The sequence below is a fragment of the Hordeum vulgare genome, chromosome 3H, assembly GCF_904849725.1.
Source record: "Hordeum vulgare subsp. vulgare chromosome 3H, MorexV3_pseudomolecules_assembly, whole genome shotgun sequence".
NCBI classification, from domain to species: domain Eukaryota; kingdom Viridiplantae; phylum Streptophyta; class Magnoliopsida; order Poales; family Poaceae; genus Hordeum; species Hordeum vulgare.
The window spans coordinates 223,366,068-223,371,817 of NC_058520.1; positions in this window are offsets into that span (position 1 = coordinate 223,366,068).

Below are 5,750 nucleotides of genomic sequence, written 5' to 3' on the forward strand. Positions count from 1 at the left end.
TCTCAACACGCGCTCAACGATTGAGCTTTTCTCCTTTACTTTGTGGACAAAGAATCTTGTCGAAGGTCTCGTACCTCTTAACAAGGGCACCAGCATGAAATCACAATTTCATCTCTTTAGAACATCACTTATGTTCCGTGACGTTTCAAAACATCTTCGGCGCCTTGCTTCTAAGCCATTTAAGTATTTTGCACTGAACTATCGTGTAGTCATCAGAAACGTGTATGTCGGATGTTCACAGCATCCATAGACGACGCTCGAGGTGCAGCATACCGAGTGGTGCATTAAGGACATAAGCCTTCTGCGCAGCAACGAGGACAATCCTCAGCCAAGTTTGCAACTATCAACTTTCAACTAAATTTTCTCTAGGAACATATAAAAACAGTAGAGCTATAGCGCAAGCTACATCGTAATTCGCAAAGACCATTAGACTATGTTCATGACAATTAGTTCAATTAATCATATTACTTAAGAACTCCCACTCAAAAAGTACATCTCTCTAGTCATTTGAGTGGTACATGATCCAAATCCACTATCTCAAGTCCGATCATCACGAGAGTCGAGAATAGTTTCAGTGGTAAGCATCTCTATGCTAATCATATCAACTATACGATTCATGGTCGACCTTTCGGTCTCATGTGTTCCAAGGCCATGTCTGCACATGCTAGGCTCGTCAAGCTTAACACGAGTGTTCCGCGTGTGCAACCGTTTTGCACCAGTTGTATGTGAACGTTGAGTCTATCACACCCGATCATCACGTGGTGTCTCGAAACGAAGAACTGTCGCAACGGTGCACAGTCGGGGAGAACACAATTTTGTCTTGAAATTTTAGTGAGAGATCACCTCATAATGCTACCGTCGTTCTAAGCAAGATAAGGTGCATAAAGGATTAACATGACATGCAATTCAAAAGTGACATGATATGGCCATCATCATGTGCTTCTTGATCTCCATCACCAAAGCACCGGCACGATCTTCTTGTCACCGGCGTCACACCATGATCTCCATCATCATAATCTCCATCAGCGTATCGCCATCGGGGTTGTCGTGCTACTCATGCTCTTACTACTAAAGCTATGTCCTAGAAATATAGTAAACGCATCCGCAAGCACAAACGTTAGTTTAAAGACAACCCTATGGCTCCTGTCGGTTGCCGTACCATCGACGTGCAAGTCGATATTAACTATTACAACATGATCATCTCATACATCCAATATATCACATCACATAGTTGGCCATATCACATCACAAGCATACCCTGCAAAAACAAGTTAGACGTCCTCTAATTGTTGTTGCATGTTTTACGTGGTGACCATGGGTATCTAGTAGGATCGCATCTTACTTACGCAAAGACCACAACGGAGATATATGAATTGCTATTTAACCTCATCCAAGGACCTCCTCGGTCAAATCTGATTCAACTAAAGTTGGAGAAACCGACACTCGCCGGTCATCTTTGATAAACGGAGTTACTCATAGCGATGAAACCAGTCTCTCGTAAGCGTACGAGTAATGTCGGTCCGAGCCGCTTCGATCCAACAATACCACGGAATCAAGAACAGACTAAGGAGGGCAGCAAAACGCACATCACCGCCCACAAAAACTTTTGTGTTCTACTCGAGATTACATCTACGCATGAACCTAGCTCCTGATGCCACTATTGGGGAATGTCGCATGGGAAACAAAAATTTTCCTACGCGCACGAAGACCTATCATGGTGATGTCCATCTACGAGAGGGGATTTCCGATCTACGTACCCTTGTAGATCGCACAGCAGAAGCGTTAGTGAACAAGGTTGATGTAGTGGAACGTCCTCACGTCCCTCGATCCGCCCTGCGAACCGTCCCACGAACCGTCCCGCGATCAGTCCCACGATCCGCTCCGATCTAGTGCCAAACGGACGACACCTCTGCGTTCAGCACACGTACAGCTCGACGATGATCTCGGCCTTCTTGATCCAGAAAGAGAGACGGAGAGGTAGATGAGTTCTCCGGCAGCGTGACGGCGCTCCGGAGGTTGGTGGTGATCTAATCTCAGCAGGGCTCCGCCCGAGCTCCGCAGAAACGCGATCTAGAGGTAAAACCGTGGAGGTATGTGGTCGGGCTGCCGTGGCAAAAGTTGTCTCAAATCAGCCCTAATTGCTCCATATATATAGGAGGAGGGAGGGGAGGCTTGCCTTGAGGCTCAAGGAGCCCCAAGGGCTACGCCACCAAGGGAGGAGGTGTCCTCCTCCAATCCTAGTCCAACTAGGATTGGAAGGTGGAGTCCTTCTCTCCTTTCCCACCTCCTTTTTTTTCCTTTTCTCTTTGATTTCCTTTCTATGGCGCATAGGGCCATCTTGTGCTGTCCCACCAGCCCACCAAGGGCTGGTGCACCACCCCTAAGTCCTATGGGCTTCCCCAGGGTGGGTTGCCCCCCCCCCCCCGGTGAACACCCGGAACCCATTCATCATTCCTGGTACATTCCCGGTAACTCCGAAAACCTTCCGGTAATCAAATGAGGTCATCCTATATATCAATCTTCATTTCCGGACCATTCCGGAAACCCTCGTGATGTCCGTGATCTAATCCGGGACCCCGTACACCATTCGGTAACCAACCATATAACTCTAATATGCATAAAACAACGTCGAACCTTAAGTGTGCGGACCCTGCGGGTTCGAGAACTATATAGACATGACCCGACTGACTCCTCGGTCAATATGCAATAGCGGGACCTAGATGCCCATATTGGATCCCACATATTCTACGAAGATCTTATCGTTTGAACCTCAGTGCCAAGGATTCATATAATACCGTAAGTCATTCCCTTTGTCCTTCGGCATGTTACTTGCCCGAGATTCGATCGTCAGTATCCGCATACCTATTTCAATCTCGTTTACTGGCAAGTCTCTTTACTCGTTCCGTAATACAAGACCCGCAACTTACACTAAGTCACATTGCTTGCAAGGCTTGTGTGTGATGTTGTATTACCGAGTGGGCCCCGAGATACCTCTTCGTCACACGGAGTGACAAATCCCAGTCTCGATCCATACTAACTCAACGAACACCTTCGGAGATACCTGTAGAGCATCTTTATAGTCACCCAGTTACGTTGCGACGTTTGATACACACAAAGCATTCCTCCGGTGTCAGTGAGTTATATGATCTCATGGTCACAGGAACAAATACTTGACACGCAGAAAACAGTAGCAACAAAATGACACGATCAACATGCTACGTCTATTAGTTTGGGTCTAGTCCATCACATGATTCTCCTAATGATGTGATCCCGTTATCAAGTAACAACACTTGCCTATGGCCATGAAACCTTGACCATCTTTGATCAACGAGCTAGTCAACTAGAGGCTTACTAGGGACAGTGTTTGGTCTATGTATCCACACAAGTATTCTGTTTCCAATCAATACAATTATAGCATGGATAATAAACGATTATCATGAACAAAGAAATATAATAATAACTAATTATTATTGCCTCTAGGGCATATTTCCAACATCGAGAGCGTCGGTGTCACTGCCGGCGTGTCTCCCCTCCCCTCTGTCCAGAGGTGGAAGATGACCCCGACAGGTGTGCCCCACCTATTGGTGGTTCTTCTCTCTTCCACTCTCTCCTCTGAGCCGCTGACCCCAGGGGCCCGCACGTCAGGTTTAAACCAGACAGCCTGCGCGCCTGGGCTGGCTGGCTGTTTGGCCAGCTGGGCCGGCCCAAGCCACAGGCCGAGCCAGGCCTGGGTTAAACCCCTTTTTCTTTTTCTGTTTAATCTTGTTATAAATATTTTTGTATGATTTTTTATCAAATATAATTTAATTATTTTCCATCACAATTATTCTCAAAATGAGTAGAATTTAATAAAGCCATTGCACAAATTTTTATGACAACTTTTCTGTGTATTTATAATTAAAAAAGCTATTTTGAATATTTTAGCTCCTGTTAAGATGATTTTTAAAATAATATTTTCACCAAAACCAGAGACAAATATTTCTGAAACTATTATATAGATTTATCAGAACATGGCAACATTTTTAAAGTGAGTTTGTGCCCTGTTTTTGAGTGAGCTACTTATTACTTTATTATTTACTACGACGATGGATACCACATTTAACGAAGGAGTTGGACTCGAAGACCCCGAAGACCCCGGATACTTAGCTGATCAAGGCAATCAACCCTTTGACCATGTTTGAGCAAAATATTATTTGCATGCTGGTAGAGCAAATATTCCCGTTGCATATGATCATGAATATTCAGTAAAATCATCTATATGATGTTACCGATGGCTCCTCCGGAGCACTTGCATTTGAGCATGATCCTACCACCTATGAGGGTCACGCTAATATCATGTTGACAAGTAGACAGTAGTGCTACGCATAGTAGAAGCATGAGCATGATCATGGTAAATATCGTAGGTTTTATGAAAACCCCGTCGGGTGCCACTAATACCCGAGGGTGATGATGAGTTAGGTGGCCGCTTGTGAAGAAGTGGTGCACCGGGTATATTTTGGTGTGAGTGGTTTCAGAAACATGATTAGATTTATGATGTGTCGATCGTCCGAACCTTACATGTGCGACCACGTTACCCCTTTATGGGACAAGGCTTTGTTGATTGCTTTGGTCGGTGCTAAGAAAGAGCCAGATTACTAGTGGCGGGAGTGATGTGTGCTCACTCTCGTGACAGGGTCGTGCCAGGTAGGACAACTATGCCGTTTTTACATGCTCCGGGCACACCGTTGGTCCCTGCATGGATAATACTGTCCAGAGTTGGTACTCGTAAGATGTACATCATATGATATGGGTACCAATTGAGTGGAACTCTTTGTCTAGTACAGTCAGGGGAAAGGTATTGATCGGGTACTTACATCGGGTATGTCATATACCGCGAGTAGTGGATGACACGGAAGTTTCCCGGATCTCGTGGGTACATCGTACAACCTCTGTAGAGTGTAAAACTATTCGAATAGCCGTGTCCACGGTCAATGACAGTTGGGTAATCATGCTTAAACTACGTTGAGTCATTTCCGCATAAACCAAGTGTGTGTGTGTGTGTGTTCAAGGAATTTTCTGGGCAAAAGATGATATGATAAAGTTTGGTGACTTGGTATATTGTGTGAACCCGAGGTGTTCAGCCCACAACGGATATGTTGATATCCGTAACCTGTTCTTCTAAATGCCATCTGGCTTATGTTGCACATCCACCCATGATTATGTTTATTTATAGTTAAGCTGCTATTCACCAATACCGCATATTACTTGTTATCATACATACTACATTATCCCATGGGCTGTTTGCGAGTACATTCAAAGTACTCACTGGCTTGCCACTGGTTATGTTATTAAGCAGACATGGAAGGACTGGAGTTTGGAGAAGAATTCGTCGTCGGAGACGGACTTGGGAACTAGGACGCTTTCGAGTCAGAATGCCTACTGGTGTAGGTTGATGGCATGGGAACCCGCTTAGTCCCAAGATTTCCGCTATTAGATGTATCGGTGTGATTGGCCTTATAGGCCCTACCTAGGTGAACTTGACCTTGATGGTCATTTGATGTAATAATTTGGTATGTTGGATGTAAGACTCTTAATATTCAGTATCTGTGTGTTGGGTGATCGTTGATATTTGGGATCATTGAGCACGTTCATTCGGTGTAAGTCGGGGTCCCCACAGAGCTGGTATCGGAGCCATCCTGACTATAGGAAGCCTTAGGTAGCATGGATGATAGCCGAGACGAGTAGTGCACTCAGCCCTTACACTTGAGATT